Source organism: Pseudopipra pipra, chromosome 5, assembly GCF_036250125.1.
Source record: "Pseudopipra pipra isolate bDixPip1 chromosome 5, bDixPip1.hap1, whole genome shotgun sequence".
NCBI lineage: Eukaryota > Metazoa > Chordata > Aves > Passeriformes > Pipridae > Pseudopipra > Pseudopipra pipra.
In genome coordinates, this window is record NC_087553.1 from 30,219,442 (window position 1) to 30,239,245 (window position 19,804).

The 19,804-nt window shown below is 40.1% G+C and overlaps 1 protein-coding gene across 2 annotated transcripts in view; it reads left to right on the forward strand.

The window, feature by feature from the left end:
* The window catches only part of TMCC3 (transmembrane and coiled-coil domain family 3), a 154,672-nt gene that overhangs the window by 38,963 nt on the left and 95,905 nt on the right, over positions 1-19,804 (forward strand). The window contains exon 1 of one of the 2 annotated variants that reach the window (XM_064655442.1): positions 6,392-6,514. The exons of the other annotated variant lie outside the window; for it this stretch is intronic. The gene's annotated coding sequence lies outside the window, so the exon portion shown is untranslated. Of the gene's footprint in view, positions 1-6,391; positions 6,515-19,804 lie in introns of those variants that run through there. 2 annotated transcript variants of the gene reach the window in all.

The following is a 19,804-nucleotide window of genomic DNA, read 5'->3' on the forward strand; positions in this document are numbered from 1 at the left end:
GGTATTCATGGCCAGATTTAGAGATGGGCTGACCTTTACTTGCCTACAACATTTTCTGCAGGTTCATAGCATCTCTGATTGTCAGCCTTAAAGGTTTGCTTACATTGCGTTCAAAATCTCATCATTGTATGTGTTGTTTTATTTCTCTACATTAGAAAATCTCTCAGCTTTGTGCAAGACGAGGAGACTAAAAACCATGCCATGTCTTGCTAGTGGTTTTTACATCTGCCAAAGCGTTGTAATTTGTAACACCTAGACTGTGATCTGTTTCTAATTGCACCACCAGTAAATACTCAGCTTATTTTTATGCTGTTTACTTTTAAATGCATTTGCAGCCTTTTTTTTTTTTTTTATTTTCACATTTTTAACAGAGGATTGGGATTTGGAAATTCTTATCTGTATCATAAAAAAAAGCGATGCTTCTCTTACACTTTTTACCTCAAAGATGCACAAATGAACAAGAATAAAGCATTTAGGCATGCAACACAGAATGATGTGCTATCCATGCTTCTCATGTGAGGGCATTTTGTTTCAGTTATAGCTCCTGGTGCATCCCCTAGAAAATTATTAGGGATGCTACAAGCTGTGTGGGAAAAGTAGTACCGATAATGGGCATAAGGTAATTAATGTTATGTCAGCCTTCATGCTTGTGTGGATCCTGGTGCAGGATCAATGTGGAATGTCAGTGTGAATCTGGGTGAGATGCTCAGCCTGTGAGGTGGAAGTGGGAGGCTTAGGGTCTAAAATGCAATATAAAGCTTTATCTTCCAGATTGTTTTTCAGATCTCTGTGGTAAATGCTACCTCTTGAATGCTCTCCACCTGGTTTCCTCTTTCTTTGAGGCCCTGCTGTGCTCAGCAGGAGTGTGTTAGGATGGAGAGCTTTAGATAGTTGAGCTTTCAGCCTCCTGCTCTGTTGCATCCTTCCAACACAGTGCTGCAAGGCAAAAAGAAAAATAATTGTTTATGAGGGAGATCTTACCAGGAGCTAGGCTCCCTGCAAGAGACAGGTTAACCCCATCTCCTTGCAGAAACCAAGCCTGTATTGTCCTGTATCCTAAATTCTCTGTATACAAAATGACTTTAACCTACCACAAGCTCTGCATCTGCTGATGTGATCAGTCCCATTTGTTCTTGTACACTCAGTTTTCTGAGGTTTAGATTTTGTACAGCTGATGCACTCTGAAGCTTCCAGAAAGCCATGAGGTACCTGATGACTTCAGTGGGTTCTAAGGCTGCTCTTAAATCCTAACTTCACTGCCTCTAAATGATTAGATGAATTTACCTGGAATCAGGTAAATCAGCAATATCTCCATGCAAGGTACAACATATGGCCCTTCTACTTTACCTGTTCTGAGAGTTATTGCCTCCCTTCAGATTAAGGGATATGGTTTTATACCAAACTTAGTTTGTGATGTGACACTGTAATACAATGTTCTACATTGTACAGATATATAGAGTACTCCTTATGCATACACATACAAGTGCAGTAAGAACTTGGTTAGTCAAAGACCCACTGAAGTCAAATAGAGTAGATTTTTTTCTACCATCTCTTATGTGGTTTCAGATTAACCCCTTGTGAGGGACAAATGTTCTCGGTGTTCTTATAGGCAGATTCCTTGTGGACCTTCAGGATACAGACTCACTGCATCTACTTTTCCGTGAATGCTGCAGCTGGCAGACTGTAAGGTTTGACATGCTCAAAGGGAGAAATAAAGTGCAGATCTGCATGTAGGCTGCCAGAAGAGATTACTGCCTTCAGCTGGCCAGGAGTGTTTTCTAAGGCTTTGGGGGCTTTGAAATGAAGCTGGAATATTGGGGAAACTCATAGAGTACAGACTTCTGCCTCTATCAGCTATAGTCAGTTCAGGCAGGGGATGCATTTTGATTTCCAGAAAAATTCACTTGCTCAGGCTCTTGGCAAGTGTCTAGCTCACCTGCACTCACCATGTTGCTTTTGGGCACTTGCTAGACCTGCTTTCAAGGACAGATGACAATATTCAAAGAGATGTGGATATAGATTTTAACTTAAAAATGCCATGAACTTGTAAATTCATACTTTTTAAAATTTTGTAAAAATAACAAAATCACATTTGTTTGACACAATGATAAAGATGCACAGACTGAGAAACCCGTGTGTTGTGTTTATAAAAAGAGACTAGAAAGTAACTTGATTCACTGTAACCATACCCTTTTCAGAAGAGCTAGAGCATGAGTGAGCTGTAACTGTATAGCTTTGGCCTTGAAATTGGAGAGATAGTAAGTATTTGTTTTATTCTTGCTCAAAGACTTGTCCAGCAGCACAGAATAAAACAGAGGTTCTTATGGGGAAATGTAGTGCTGTTCTCTGGATTTAGCAGTGGGAGTTTATTTATAATATTTATGGCATATGAATATTTATGGAAATTTATATATATATATGTAAATTTATGGCAATTTTAACTATGATCCGTTCAGGTCCATGTTGAGACCTCCAATACCGAGGCTGTGTGACTAAGAAATTCAGATTCATCTCCTTACCAGCAGCAAGATGTGGTGAGGTTTGAGCCAAATTCTGTTTTTCTTCCAGTGTTTAGTGGAAGTTTGGGCCCTGGTTTTGTCAGACACTCAGATCTCAGTTCCTGAAGACATACCTAGGCTGTACCACGCACTGAGCCTGCATCTCTCAGCCAGTTATGGAGAAAGTTGAGACGTGTGGGTGGTTGTGCTGATGCTGCCAGCCCTGGCACAGAGTGCCATGCACTCACCGTGCCTGCCATGTGCTTCGAGGACCTGCCCTGCTGCTCAACTTGGTTCTTCAGCGTGGGGCATCCCTGTGCCAAAGTGCATGTGCCAAATTGATTTCCAATGGGCTTCTCCGTTATGGTGCCCCACCACCCTGTGTCTGGGAGGGAGGTGCTCAGGGGAATGCCAGCTGCCTGGGGCAGTGAAAGGAGGCCGGTATAAGCAGCCTTTGGGATGTATTTGTTAAACCTTAGCTTGCATGTAGTCTCACCAGCCACAAGCCTGCTTCATCCAAAGAAACACACTCCCCGGTCTTGTCTTTATACCTTGGTGGTCTGAAGTCACAACAGCCCCCGATCCACAGAGCACCCTGGTGTGGAAGGCATGGGGCCTGCAGCTTACAGTGCTTACTGCTCTGTGACTTCCGGGGGGGCATTATAGTTTCTGTGAATCCTCCTCCCCTGTAAAGAAGAATGCCATTTAATGGACTCTGCAAGGTATTTTGACATCCTTTAACTTAAGAAAACCTAAGAAGCAGAAGATCTGTTTACACTGAACTAAGGCTAAAACTGAAACTGGTTATTTGAGTTTCACTTTGATGATGCAAAATTACAGGACTGGAAATATGATAGATTAAATCTCATAAGATCACCCAGTTCAGAGATTTATCTTGTGTTGAACAGTATCCATCTTGTAAAAGACTTGTTGATTAGGGTTGTTTCTGAACCAGTCTTTCCAAGTTGTGGATCTAATCTCACTTTGGGAGCATAAGGTTAAATAATTCTTTCCACCTGCTCTTGCAGTTCAAAAGAGGCTGCTTCACAGTTGCTGTTTGATCTGATTTCAGGATCTGCCACAATACAAAGTTACTTTTTTTCCTACCTCTACTGAGGAGTCATGAGAGTTTTTTTATGACAGTGTTTTTAGCTATTGTTGCTTCATTTGAACAAAATAACAATAAAACCTTCAGGTCCAGCATTCCTTTCTGGAAAAATGTTCAAAGTCCACTAAGTTATTAAATAAATCAGCACCTAGCAACAAATTGCTCAGGATACTTATGGATGCAATGTAATTCAGTAATAAACAACTTGGCAATATGCATGTTGCCAGATGTTTTTTCCTGTGCTACAGGACAGCAGGGCCACCTCAGGAGCCAAGCCTTTTGATTGTTTGAATTACAGTTGGGCAGCAGTTTTCATTTTCTGTAGTGAGCAATGTTTCTGCATGATCTGGAAAGAGGAGAATCCTGGTGAATCGAGTTGCTTTTGTGTGCTAGCATTGGCAGGTCATGAGTAGAACTTTCTGGTGTGGCAGTACAGTGCCCATTTGGGTGCTGCTAGTTACCCAACAGCTGTCTTGAAGAGGAGGGTTTGATCAGTCTCCTTGCTTACCATTGATAATCAAGTATTTAAGATCTTCAGAGGGTAAAGAGCTAGAAAAGGGCAAAAAGGTGTGGAAGATTCCTCCCTTCCCCTCCATTTGTCATTTGACTGAAGGATCTTACTATAGGCAGCAGCAGTGACCAGTCTGTCTGGGAAGAAGTGATTGCTGGCCTTGATTCAGGATGTGGATCTGGTAGTTGAGAGAGCCACGAGCTGAGCTCAACCTTACCCCAAACTTCCTCCGTGACCCCAAGGCACTCGTGGAGTTTCATAGTCCCTCTTTCTCCACAGCAAGAGAAGGAACAACAACCACTGTCCTTGCAGGAGAGTTGGGAGGCTGCCCTCATTACTGTTGAGAAAGCCCTATGAAATGCAAGTCAAAATACCATTTGTTGTCTTACACATTTGAATAACTCACAAGAACTTCCTCTTGAAGAGGACAGCAGTTTATTTAAAGATGCGGTTCATAATCATTTTCTTAGCATGGTTTTAAAAGGACTCACTTGTTCCTGTTGCGATATTTCTAAGAGTGATTTGGTGAACAAGAAAGAGGAAGCTCTGAAAGTGGCTGTATGAAAGTTGCCATCAAATGCACAAAATACTTTGAAAAACAGATAACCCATGCTACTCTTTGTTAGCATCTCGTGCTCCAATAAATGTAGGATTTGCCACAACTATGGCATACTTGTATGTCTCTAACACAATGTTTCTTTCCCAAATGTTGTCTGAGAGGATCTGAAGCATTTTGTTCCTCTGTACGATACAACTTAAATAGCCCTTTTTTAATAGCAAAGGTGTTAGCTTCCATCTGTGTGTTTATCTGGGGTCTGTTTATTAGGTTTGTTGTATCAAATGATCTAGAAGTAAGAGCTCAAACCCCTGAAGATACAGCACAGTATTCAACACAAAAAACCAGAAAGAAAATAAAGGTGTAATATGTACCTCAACATGTTTTTTTTACACCAGATGAAATATTGTTTCTATTTACAAGTGCAAGAACTAGTTTTACGAAATATGCAACATCAGTGCACACTATGGTGCCAAATACAAACATAAGGGTGGGGGAGAGAGAGGGGAGGGGGATGTTGTAGTGGACTAGCATCCTTCCTCATAACACACATCAGCTCAAGTAGCATTGCCAAGGGCTGGTGCTGCCTGTGGTTATCTGCTGCTGTTGTACCTTAGTTTAATTCCTTCATGGAATAAAACATAAAATTAGGTGAATCAAATATTTAAAGATATAAAGTGGAACAGGTTTTTTCCCAAAACAAAAAGCAGATTTTGTGGTACTACTGCATTCCATGTGAATGAGACATTAGTCAATTTTTTTGGTCTGAAAAAACAAGGTATAATTGCTTTTTTATTCACCTTATTTTGTTTTATTTTAATTAAAATTAAAAGTTTTAAACAATAGTGGATGATTTTGTGGAAGTTGAAAATACTTTGAATTTTTTGTTTTGCTAGGAATTTAGAAAATGTTTGTTTTCACTTTCTAACAGAGCCAAATATTCTGCTCAGGAGGTGGGAGGAAAGAACAATATCAATCAATTTTTCACATACCAATGCCATCAAATGCTATGGGAGTGATAATTCTTTTTGTTATCTCGCTCCAATAGCAAAAGCTGGAACAGGGACATATTTTAGATGATTCTGTGACAGGTGAAGTCTCTCAGAGTCTTTCAGAATCAGTGGCCAGAGCTGGATGTTTGGAGAATCATCCTTGGGTTTCTGAAGAGCTTTTGCTTGACATCATTAAGCAGAAGCCATCTAAGAAAATCAAGATGCACCATGTCCATGAGATGTGTTAGCTGCATCACTTTGTTTTCAGCTCTTCATGTTGTGTCAGCGGTTTCATTTCCTTCTGGTGAGCCTTTTGCTCAGAAGCTACTGTCTCTGTCATGCAAGTGAATCAATTAAACCTAATTTTAAATGAGCATCCAAAATGACATTTCATCTTCAAAGGGAGAGCTTTTGTCTCCCATCAGTGCTTTAACCACAGGTCTGAGAGTTTTGAGGAGCTCCTCTCCTTCCTGCAGAAGTCAAGGGAATAAGGTCTCCTCTAGAAAAATGTCATATAAAAATGTTCCACACAGGCTGGTGTTATTACCAGTGTATGTGCACAAATATTAGAGTTCATAAATAGCTTCTGTGGTACTGTACAGCTTAGTGCAGCCAAACATGCTGTAGTGGAAATGCCGTAATAGCAGAGGGGAAGGAAAGAGTGTTGCCTTGTCTGGTGTGCAACACATGCAGACAAGCCCTTAGCTGTGTTTCCCTTGTAGTTTGCATATCTCCTGAGTGTTGAGAGCCACATGTGTTCAGTCTTCAGTTCTAATTAAGGTGAAGGAAAGAAAGGAATGGGATGAACATCACCATCAGCTCTCTCAGCAATAGACTTTATGGCATAAGGTAACATTTTCTTCTTGCTGACAGCCAGAAAATAAAAGATATTGAGAAAGGTCTGAACAGATTGTATTGTCTACTTAAGTAAGTTCTCTAAGTTCTGCATTTTAAATTAATTAAGCTAAAAAATTACTTCCCCTGTAGCCTTTCTTTTTTCTAAAACTTTTTCAACACCTTACTTATGAACTGTATCATCCTGTTTTCTAGAAAATAGAGCTTTCAAATCATTAGTGCTAAGACATATTTCCTGACATATTTCTTATTGTCTTGTCTTCCATTTTCTTGTATAACATCTGAAATCCTATTGTGACGCACAGAAACAAGGTTGTTTTGATTTCAACTTCACATTCTTTAACGAATAAACTTGCCCTCTTGCTTTGTCTGTCTTGTGGTAATTGGTTCCAAATTCTTGGTATAAGCTCTACAAGTATGTCAGAAAATAAGAAAAGCCCAACCTGTACTTGGAGAAAACCACTGTGAAAGACTGACCGTGATACAGGGCAGTGCCAGTTATGGGAATGTTTCTGATTCAGTGGAGATAAAGCTATGTGACTGTATACTTTTAAGCCACTTTTATCCTGTGTTATGTAGGTAAAAATACAGCTCTTAAAAATGGCTATTTTAAGCTGAACATATTAAACTTGTTTGTGTGTGCAAGCTCCAAGAAGTGTGCAGAGGATGTTCTGAACAGGCAGATATGTCAACAGACCACATTCACCCAAGGAACTGTATTTGTCATTCCTTTGCATCCTATAGGTTGGGGTTTTTTCACATATATGTGTAGTTAGTGACAGTGTTACGTGCTGAATTTACCCAGAGCAAGACAAAGTCCAGATTTTGAGAAAGTCAAAGAGTCCTTAGGCTGACTTAAACCTACTGACTATCTAGATGCATTATCCTGCTTGTTATGGAGCATTGTTCCTGTTCTTAAACAAACATGTATTGCTCTAGACAAACCAGGACCCATCTAATGGTAAGTGCTTTTAAGTACATTTGTAGCATCAAGGCTGAAAGAGGGAAAGTACTTTTTTCAATGCATCCAAACAGAATTGACGTGCCCTGTGGGACTCCCAGGCTGTACTGGTAAATAGCCAGTACACCCTTCATCTCCACTGCAACAACAAACTCAGCAACACTTCTCTGGGTGCCAGATAGCCTTGCTGAGAATTAAGTGGAAGGAGTAAAGGGTGCTCACTGTCATCTCTCTAAACTACAACAAGGTGGCAGCGTGCCTCAGGACATTGCTGATGCATCTGGCATCAGCAGCTGGCTGGCCATTAGCTGTTCCCTTCTCTGGGACACCACTGGACATATGTATATTCTGCACCTGCTGCTGAAACAACACCCCTAGGCATGCAGGAGTCATGAAAAGAGAAGCTATTGATTATCTGTCTGTGATAGAATAATGGTCATACCAGGACACACCATAGGTCTCCCATGATAATCAGCATCAGATACTAAAATATGAATTTAAGCATCAGGCTGCACGGGTGTTCATATACAGATACAGTTATAGGTACATAGCCCACTTTCGGTCATCAGTGTTGTTGGGAGAGTGTCCTGAGCCAAAGCTTGTGTCCAAGCTGCCATTCTCACTTGCTGCTGATTGTCACAGCTTCCATGAGGTTTCCACATTTTAGCCCCTTTATACTTTTGTCCTCCAGACCATGACTGCAAACAACTACCACAGTTAAACTGTGCTATGTGATAGGGGTGGCTTTTGGCCATCTGGGGGTAGTTGTTACAGGCAACAGGTCAAAGTGAATAGTGGAATAAAATTAGTTCAGTTTAGTGCTAAAGCTATCATTCTGCCTGCACCTAAATTAGACCATTGGAAATCCTAATGCTGCGTGTTCTCTGGCTGCTGGAAAGAATGGATTTAAATACCACTGAAGGGTTCTCACTCCTGTGCAGAGCATCTCAATGTCATGTCATATTTGTTCCTCCCATCCATTGCTCACTTTTCCCACTGGCTTACGTCTGCTCACAAAAAGTAGCTCTTTTCATATCCTCAGCTGAAGTCCTATGTGTGGCTCTGCACATACCAGCAAGGACTCACTAAGCATGGGGGCTTCTGCCTCTGTCTGGAAAGATCTCAGAGGAGGAATGAGCATGTTTGTACCTGTGCCCCGTACTCCATGGGAAAGCAGAGGAGGAGATTGTCATGTTGCTTTCTCAACAGTGTGTGTTGTGTCATGTGAATGTTGCTCTGGCACCCCAGCTGGGTAAAGATGCAGCCACCAGGGTAGCACAACAGTCGTCAAGGATTGCTTTGGCTTCATAGTGGGCACAGATTACTGGGCTAAGGTATTCCCTAGAACTCCAAGAAAAAGGAACTCTGATTACAGCCCCCAGAAGAGCTTCTTTGTGCTTCTTTCATTACTTCCTTGCTCCCTCTGGAGCTCATGAAAAACTCATTTCTTTACAATCTGTTGCCTGAGCATCTGCTCTGCTGTCCTTCACATGGAGTTGCACTTCTCAACACTGACTGCAAACGAGAAGCTTAGAGCTGGCTCTTTATGACCGATGAAGGTCTAGAAGGCTACCTGAGATTGACACTGAGGTGTGTAAGTACTAAAGAGCTGAGAAGTACAGAAGTATCTGTACCCTTCCTGAAGACATGTCTTCACCTGTGTTTTTCAGAGATTAAAATATTTAGTTCTTTTTTGTACTCTGAGTGAATTTGCTCGGCTGCACATAGGCCCAGAGATGTAGCTCTTGAGAAGACTGGGAAAAAATAGTAATTTGAAAACAAGATAACAAGGGGAATAGGCATGATTTTAAGAATTGTAAACTGGGGTGCAAATATCCCTATCAGCTTGTAGAGATGATACCATTTTCATATTCATTTGAAATAAATTTTGGTTGGGTTTTTTTTGTTTGTTTTTGTTTGCTCATATATGAGCTTTTTGCTTTTTATTGCATCTAGATGGTCCTGATTTACAGCTGGGTGGGAAAGTAGCAGTGACTCTTGGTTAAAGCAGGATTCTTATCTGAGGTGTTTTGGCCTTCAAACTTCTTCTCAGAGTCAAAATATCTACTTTCCACTGGAACTACATTCTTGTATTACTTTCCAGCCTAATTCTGTCCTTGGAATGAATTTGGTCATTCCTTTGCAGTCAAAACAAAAATGTGTTTCTTCTGTTATTTTTGTTCCTGAGATTTTTTTCTCCCCAGGGCAGCACATGGACAGACATAAACTTCCCCAAAGTACTTTTGAAATGAAATAAGCTTAAACCAATGATTCAGTCACTCAGCTTTTTTTCTGATATTTTTAGAGATCTTTCTCCTTAGCAAGTAGTCCTGTGGTTTCAGAGGTAATGATTGCAGAGTCAGATTCAGGCTTGAATTCATTGCGGGTTCATCATGAGATTATTAACAGCTGCTTCTGCTTGTTATAAATTCTGTCACAGAACTTTGGGATTCAGCCATGAAGGTGAAATTTCCTTTGCTAGAATTATCTGAGGGAGACAGCCCTTGCTGGCAGAAAAGTGAGACTGGAGTAAGAGACTGGGTTCGTGTTTACCTGAATTTTTCAACAGTTTGCTCTAAAGGAGTGCAAAGCAGAACTAAAGCTGTCCCTTGCTCCTCTGGGAAGATCAGATGGCAAAAATGTTGCCTGTCTCAAGAGAGGTGTTTGGTTGGTGAATATTGATTCATTATAGAGTGTTTCTCTTGAATTCTGATTTCAGGATGGAACAAATTTTTATCTGTCCCACAGACTAGAAAAAAACCCAGCTGGCTGTGGTAGATGATAAGAATATGAAATCCTTGGCTGAAATGAGGATCTGTGATCTGTTTGGGAAGATGGAGAAATCAATCACTAGGTGACAAGTCCTGGGACGTGTTTGGGAGCCCCCAGAATATATTTCACTGTTTTAAACTGCTTGCATAACATCAGGGAGTAGGATCTATCTCTGAGGTTTAAAGTGTTTACTCTGTGAAAATCCTCTGAGTTCAATTTTCTTCAGATATTTATGATCCAGTGAAAATTAAATTTTAGCAGAAGGTTTATGAAGCATGAACATATACATAAGCAAATGCACACACTTGGATATGCACTTCTGCACATTTTCCATTAAAATCCTGATTGCCTACTTGGGGGTAAAAAATAATTGGCTCAGAATTATACAGCTGAATGTAGTTATGAGAAGTAATGAGGACAGTGTATGTGGCTTGTGAAGGGGCCACAAGAGTGACTTTTTGTATAGAATCACGACTTCTAATTTATTAAATGATTAAGTGTATAAACTGCCTCCCTTGTTTTAATGATCTGCTGGGACTAGGGACTGAAGCACCTTGTAAAACTGGAGCTACAACTGCTCCACAGTGGTTCAAAAAGGACTTCACAAATAATATTTTGAGTCTTATCAGCATGCCAACTGCTTTGGAGATTGTGTACAGCTGGGAAAGGGGTGATACACTTTGTTCTAAAATGGCCTGCGTAGAATGGGGTATGAGGGGCCTAATAACATATAGTTGTATTTTCAGTGGTATTTGTGTACTTCTTCCACAGAAAGAAAATAATTTAATCCTTTGTGGCAATATGTCCTTTTGGAAATGCATAGGTCTAGCATTATGTCTATCTTCTCTCCTTTTCCACTTGTGGGGTAGTTTGTGGTGGTTGTTTGTAATGACATCTGGGGAAACACTTGCAGTTTTAAAAGATTTGCTTTTACCAGTTTTTATTAAGAGTTTCATCTTATTTTTTGTGGAATACTGTGTGAAGTACCTGGAATGGTAGCAGAAGATAAACTGGCATGGAAAGGAAAAGCAGTCTTTGGAGACCTATAAATGCTAATTTGGAGCTAAATTGCTAACATATACTTTGTAGCAGACAAAAATTGTACAGCAGTAATTTCCTGGCATTCAAACATATATCTGAGAACACCTGCTATTATAATTCCAGCTTTATGTTCCAAGTGAATAGAATTTGATAAATATTACATTTTGTACTTATTTTCTGTATACTGACTTCAGTTTCAATTTACATAAACCATATGCTGTGGAGTGTTTTGCTGCTTCCTGTGTTTGTCATCCTGTATATTTTCATGTACGTGACAACACTTTGAATATATTTGCTGTCTCTCTGAGGCATACTGAATGAGGAGATGTAATCCCCAGATTTATTCTCCCAGTGTTAATTGTTTTACTCTGTAAATAAATCCAGCAAGCCTAAACTAGGATATTACATTTCATGTTAAAGATTATGACAGTCAAGTGTCTTGGCAAACATACAGAGTCTATTCCATTCTTGGTGGTTCTTGTATTGCCCTGGTGTTCTAGATTGGTTTTGGTCAACAAATCAAAATAGCATAAAAGTTTGTTTAGCCCATGTTGTGCTTCTGAATGCCTTGATCTAGCAATTTGTATAGCACTTTGCAGACTGGGAGCCTGAAGTTAGAGTGTGTCTATCCATACCGTACAGATGGATAAAAATATTTGAAAGTTGGAACTGCTGCACTTTCCCCCTTTACTGCTCCTTATGATTGTTTGTGAACTGTACTTTCCCATTGTTTTGACTAATCCTTAGTAATGCAAATATTGACAGGTTTAATAGCAACCAAATGAGATATGAGTTTAAAGTTGAATTTTAGTTTCTACATTCACATAATAATTTTGCAATTGTAACAGGAGAGTAAAATATTGATTGTTAGCTGCAGCTTTGTTAGCTGTGTGAAAAAGAGAACTTTTGATCATCTTGTGTTTTAAAAGTGAGCATAATTAAATCATTGCTAAAAAAGAAAGTAAATTATAAGTGCCTTCACTAAAATACTTAATTTGGAGTGGTAATTTGCAAAAACCCAGGGGATAATGGGGATTGATCCTGTGGTGGGTGCTTAATTTGATGCATGCAGTGCTCTAATCCTAATGATGGAAGAAATGAGTTGTGTTCCTCTGCTATCGCCTGAGAATCTTGCTTGCATGTGTCAAATGTTGCAATCAGATGAGAGGACTAATGTAAAATGACAGAACATAATCTCATTCCAGTGAAGCTCTGTGCTCCCAGAAGGTTATTACCAGGTTTCTTTCAACACCTGTAGATTTTGCACTTTTATTTTCCCGTTCTGTAGTCTTTCAATCTCTCCTTCTCAAACCTGTATCACTTATGCAGGCACAGACTGGTCTGTGATTGATTTCTTGCTGTTGGAGAGCAGAATGGCTCTCACAGACAGAGAGAAGATCCAAAAGGGAGGGAGACTCTTTGGTCACGTAGCTACTACACACGCCATAGGACTGGGTGTGCTTTATTAATGGGGAGGAGAGCTGGGGAAAAAAGGGACAGGAAACCTTGTGGTCTCTCCCTCTTTCCTGTGTCCTGCGGAGCAAATATTCAGCCTGTAGCCATAAAAACTTCATATGGTTGTGCATTATACTGAAAAAGACAATTGGAAAGAGATTAGTTCTGATTTTGTTTGATTTATTAAGTTTACTGATGTTTCCTTTTTTTGATTTCTTGATTCAAGTCTCATTTGGCCTTAGAATGATCCTCTAAATAGAAAATCAGTAATGAATTGATTTAACGCAGTTGATCAGAAGTTTACTGCTGACAACTGTCTATTAAATATGCTGCTTTGCGATGAAGGTTGAAACCCTATCCTTTGGTCCCCGTGGCAAACTGAAGGAAAGATGACTGTGTGTTCTCCAGCCCAAGCCTGCTGTCAGTAAGGACTGGGAGATGGGGATGCCTTTGTAAGCACAGTCCACTCTCAAGGCTAAAGTGGTTCTGCTTCTGTCATCAGGCAGCAGTATCTGAAGCAAACAGAAAAGGGCTCCTGAGCCAGGAGGTATCTTGTATGACATGTATTCAGACAGAAATTGCCGTGACCTCTGGGCTACCTTTGCTTATGTAAGGCAGGGGATGGCAGAGCAGGAGGAGGGAGACGTGCTGCCAGTCCCAGGGGGCAGCGTGGGCAGGGCATGCTCTGCCTGCCTCCAGTAAATAAAAAAACTTTCTGAGGCGGTGCAATATGACCTTAGCTTCCTACTGGCATTGACATGATGTCATATCTGGCCATCATAGTGTTTATGCTATCTGGTTAGAGGTAGACCTGTCTTCTCCAGACATTTCTATAACATTCCCTCAGCCTGAGGAGCTGAGGTTCCTGAACCAACACCCTTACTCATTTCCTCTGAAGACAGAGTGTTTCCAAGCATTTAGTGAGCTGGAAACATGGGTATCTGCAGCATCACACAGCAGGAAAGTGTCAAGGTTGTTTGATGAATCTCTTAATTTTTTGACCTACTAGTGAAGTACAACAAACAAGCAGGGGCTGAATTTCCATGGTACTTTTAAGACATCTATTGCTTTTAGTTGTTTGGGTTTGTTTTTTTTTTCTTTTTGTATGCTTGGTTCATATTAACACAAGAGGAAAAGAGATGCTTTTATATTTCTTTTGGAGCTCTTTTGGGGGCTAGGTCACAGCTCCCCCTTTGTTCTGACTGTGCATTGAAATAAAGGGTGCAGGCAAGAAGGAAACTAGCTGTGCTTTTAGTGGGGTGATCTGAACCCTGCTCCTCAGTTCTAGTTCTGATGCTGGCTGTCCCATTTATAACTTGCATTTCCCCATGAGGGCAGTGCTATGTGGTTGTTAAAGGAACTGGGATATCCATAAAACAAAATTTCCCATGCTGCAATATAGAAAATCTTACCTGACCATCCTGTGATGCAGGATGAGTAATGAGAATGGAAGTCATGTGGAAGATGTAATATGGTGAGGGATCCGGAGCAGTGGCAGAGAACTGAAGCATAAAAATCCTGAACTAAATGCAACCAACCCTAGTTATTGTTCTCATTACATTTAATTATCTGTGTTCTTTTTTGTTCCCCCTACTGTAGTCTGGGTTTTCAGAGAAGTGTGGTGCTTAGGGTGGGTGCAGTACTCTTGCTGAAGCATCAAGGTCTACAGGTGAAACGAATGTTTATAGATTCCAAGGTGAAGTTTGTTTTAGAGTCATTGTTTGTTGTTTGGTTTTGCAACAGCATGACAGACATATTTATGATACTATCTAATCTCCACATCCGCCCATTCCCCACGTTGCATTTGTGCAACTGGTAAGTATTTCTTCATTTGTTCATACTATATTATCATCTTATTTCAAGTCTGTTCCAACTGGTTTCTCAAATCCTTTAAACTTTTAAGTCTGTCCTCCTGCGTGCTTGCAGCCCCTTCCAGATGCTGTCTGTACTGTGTATAGAAAATGCATGTTCTCTGGTTCACTGTCTCAGTCAAGACCCAAGTGAGTATCACACAGTATAGCCTTTCTGTTTGGCAGCAAACCTCTGAGAAGCACTTTCTGGTTTTCTTTGTGAAAGAACATAAAAAAGCTGTGTATTCACTGAAGATGTAGAGTATTCCTACTTCTGTCTCACAGAAAGGCCTTTTATCCTGATGTAGGAGGAAGAGTGACATAATCTGTCTCTGATAAATTCACATTAGCTTTTTTTTAACACTCTATAATCTTCTGGGTGTTTGCAAAGAGAGAGCTCATTTCCTCTCCTGATTCCATGTTTCCTGTAAACTGAAGTTCAAGGAGGCCAGGCAATTGCTAATCAGTCAGAATATTTGTTGCTCTCAGAAAGGTAGCAAATTTTCCACGGAATAGAAGTTCCCAAACATAGTCTACCGTATTTCTTATGTGGAGGTAACTATCATCTATTTAATTTCTATTTTTACTGCATTTTTACAGAAACCGTGTTGTCCATCTATACTTTTGATGGAAACTTTCTGTCAAGCTGACTTTCAATAATTACTGCGGAATATACTGGCTTTTATTTAGTGAATTACAATGGCAGTGAAAATTGTGGTAGTCTGCTTTCCAAAATAGTGGGAGAGAGCAGAGTCTTATCTCTGATGCAAGAGCATTGATCTGTCTGTAGCTGTTACTATTGGGAGATTGAGATAGATCAGCCTGAATTTACTCCAAAGAATTTGAAGCTTCTAAATGACAACTCATTTCTCTTTGCACAGAATATAGACATTGAGATAGCTATTTAGATGCCACAGATAAAGAAAACAAGTCAGGTGGATGAACTTGGGCAACAGGGAGCAAGTAAATGCACTTTGAAGTCAATGATTTACTGCATGAATTGATGCAATCAACCTTCTGAAAAAAACACGAAGACCTCATTAAAAATGGAGTGGCTGAGAGGGACTCATAATAGTTTTTGGTCATGATTGTGACTATCCAAAATTAAAAAACCAGGTTGATCAGCCAACTAATTTAGGTTGTGATCCAAATTGCACTAAAATTAATGCATGGACTGCAACCTGAAGAGAGCTGAACAGAGCTCTAATATGTAAAAGAATTCACTAAACACAAGACACTTCAGAATATTTTTCTTGCTGTTCAAAAGTTATATTTAGTTTAAAAGTTTCAAGCCTCTTTTTAAAAAAAATATCTGTCTATGATGAACTGCAAGTGACTGGTCTGATTACAGCAGAGAAGGAGTTAGTGTGACTGTTGTCTGTTCTTGTCTTTCCTCAGAATTTTCAGTGTAAGATTTCATCTGTATCTGAACCCGAACAAATATGTCTTTTGACTTTTACCTTCATTATTTTTCACTTTAACCTCTTGCACAGTTTCAGCTTGCTAGTTTTAGGGGAGAGACGAATCACGGAATCAGGTAGGCTGAGCAGGACCCCTGGATGCCTCTGTTCCCACCTCCTGCTCATTATGGCAGGTGGCCTGGAGTATATTGCTGTTGGGTATCTCCAAGGATGGAGACCCCATGGCCTTTCTGGGCAGCCTGTCCCATAGTCTGGCCAAAACAGATCTCTGTTGAGCAGATGACATCCGAAACAGAGCTCTGAAAGCCCTGTCATTGTCTCAGTGGACGGACAAGTATTCTGGGTTTCCTCTAGGATCAAGCAAGCATCTGTAATTCTAAAGAGACCATATGTGCAATAGATCCTAATTTTTTTTTCATAGCCTCAATTAGGGTTTAGCTACTATGTACACAAACTGTGGTCTTGTTGGAATTTTTCAAAGAGGGTGAAAAACCAGTGTCAGCTTGACCTCCATATCTCCCATTAAGTTTTTCTAGTTGGATTTCTTTGTTGATTGCTACAGAGCTTGCTGTTTAGGGTCGGTCCTTCGGATCAATAAAGAAAATTGCACCATATCTTCTGGTGGACATGGAGCTGTCTGAGCTGGCTGCTGAGTCCTTACCTTGACCTAGTTGCACTGCCACTTTGATGGGTACGTTTGATACTGGTTTGATAGAAAGCCTGTCTGCGTGCAGGGTCCTGTAGCCTTCCAGCAAATGGTTGGGACCAAAGCGTGCCATGGTGCTGGCCTCCATCCCTGCTGAGCTGCAAAAATCAGTTTGAGGGGACCAGAAAAGCCCAGAAGAACAGTAAGGTCTAAGACTAGAATTAAAGGTGACTCCCTCTTGTGCCAGCCTTCTAGGCCTTGCCTCTTACAAGGTTTGGAGGTGGGACAGCAGGTACCTGCTTCTCCCCTCCCTGCTAAGATCTGGCTGCAGAATAAGTTGCTAAGTGGTGCTGCAGTTCACACTTGTGGAGGGATGGAGGTTACTCTTTTCCTCCTACAGCCTCCTGGAGATATGTAGGTAAACCATGTGCATCATGTTATGGGAAATATTAAATGCAGCAACTTTCTTACAAGATTAATTTTTTTCCCCTTGGTAAGTATTGTATGAATATTAAATATAATATTAGCTGAACATGTTGCTTATATTACTAGCAGCATGCACTCACAGGGATGCTCACTACGGTCTGCTGGTCTTGTTTTTGGGATGATAACTGTTGGTTCTTGCATTTAAATACCATTTCTAGTTTCTCAGTCTCTAAAAAAATGAGAATTTTGAGAACTATAAGCCAGAAGACAAAAGCTTTAAAAGCATACAATCTAACATCTTCTGGTTGTTTTCTTAAAGCAGGATGTTTCTGAGGACTCTCAGTATTTTAAAATACTGAAACTCTGCTTTGACTAGCCTTGCTCTGCAGCCTTATACTGTCTAGAACCATTGAAACCAACCTCAGTTTTGGTCTCAAAACTCAAATGTTACTATTGCTAATTAATTTCTGGCATGGTCAAATGGCAAGAGTATTAAAATAGTTTTTCATTTTGTGTCCCAGTTCTGACTGATTGGGTTGTTTGGATGTCATTAGTCTGCTTATTTATAGCAAGAGTACAAGCACTATAAGCAGGGAAAGTAATTCCTAGCTGCTTAGCTAGAAGTTCAAATGTTAATTTTTGTTAGTGTTTAAATTAAATGAAAGCACCATTTTGTTCAATTTTTCAGTATCCAAAAGAAATCGATTGCAGAATTGCAATTCAGACAACAAGCTTAATCTCTCCTTTTATTGTGCAAGTTGACTGTGCCAGTATTAGCCTACAGTCTTCATGACTTGTTTATGAATGTTGCACATTGCTTTGCAGTCACTTCATAAAATTAAATTTCCTGAACTGAAGAGAAGCTGTTCAATTATTTTTAGAATAAGAGCCCAGATATCCATAGCATGCAGGTAAGTCATATTTTACGAAAATACATCTTCAGTAGAAGACACTTTGCAAAATATGCCCTAATGGGAGATGGTGCTTAATCTTTCTGTTGTCTCTGGATTTTACGTTCATGACTGAGTTCATGATCCAACACACACGCACCAATACCACCCACCACCTCACCCCCCTAACCGCCCCATGCATTAAAAACCCTATACTTCCTGATAGGAAAAAAATTAGGAGCAATCCTCCCTCCTAGCAGAGATCCCTATTATAGGCTTTGATGTTCTTCCTGCACCAGAACTCAAAAAATGAACTTTTTTTTTTTTAGGCTAGCTCAAGGACTTGCCCATTTGCATTGATTTTTACCTTGAAAACTGTGTGCAAAACTAGGGATCAGCTAGGGAGTTTGTTCTCTTGGGTCATCCTGTCACAGCTGTGGAGCCCTTCTAGCCTCTGTGAATGGAGACTGCAATACCTCCAGGGCCTTTATATGGTCTTCATGACTATGGTGTTTATGAGAAATGATAACTTGGCTGCTCGACAGCCTGGGACTGAGGTACGACCAGAGTATCAACCCCTGTAGTCTCATTTTGGTTTTGCACCTCCTATTTCTACCCTAGCAGCCAGGGTAATGCCCATGCTTGGAACTTTTCTTGTCCCTGCAGTTTTTTGCTCGTCCAGGTCCAAAGCATATTTTGGGTTTCTGGTTTCAAGCCCAGAGGGTCTAAAACTGAGGAAATACTCCTGGCCTGATTAAAGACTGAAGGAGGACAATTGATTTAATAATTCTGGTTTGCTAGATATATGGCAACATTATTGCATGTCAGAAGTTAAAAATCATTTTTAAGTTTGGGTGGGTTTTTTTCGAATTACTGGCAATAGGTGGACATGCAATTGTAATTTCTATATAAACAAACTGAAGAAGACCGTGATGCTATCACTGATGGTCCATGCTTTAGTATTAACTGGCAGCTGTGTTAAGTGTTTAACTGAGAGAGAGCCCTGCAATGTTAATATGCTTTGCACTGAAGTAGGTAGTGTGATGGTCCCTAGCTGGAGAATAAATGCTACACTTAACTCATTATATCACTGTAGAGATAAAATCTGATTGAGATACCTGGCAAAAGCAGTGCAGAGAATGTATTTACAGGAAACACAGCTGAAATTATGTCTAAAAAGGGAAATTCAATTAAGTGTAAAACAAATTGCAAGTACGAGTGAGCTAAGCGCTACTGGTATGTTTTAGTTGTCCCTCAAATTTTCCTCAGTAGGTTTGATGCACGTTTGTGGTCAGAATACCAAGCAGTACCACAGAAAACAAATCGGGTAATTCATAAATCTGCTGGTTATAAAGCATGGAGGGAAGTGCACAACAAAATCATCTTCCTATGCTGTATCTGTAATAAATAATAAAGCCGGAATAGTGCAGGATGATGAAAGGACTAAATGAATGTACTTAATGAATGCCTGTGTGTAGACTTAAAAATAATTTGGTGGAAACAGAAAAGTCCTGAGGTTTTCTTTGACTGGTATTTTGCAATTCAGACTGGCTGATGAGTTTAATAGTCTTGCTGTCCTTAATATCTATTAATTCAAATCATGTCAGTCATTAACTGTTCTTTTCACTCTTCTTTTTTTTAGAAGAGATGCTCACATATTTCATCAGTTCTTAATGAGATGTCTCCATTTGATTTCTCAGCATAATTGCAGTTTGTGCACATCTGCAAGTAGTGATTTGGAGTTTTGCTTTTCATTGTTTCTTGTTCCAGTGAATCAGTCACAGAACAAAATGTGGAGACATCTGAGGGGAAGATCTAAGTA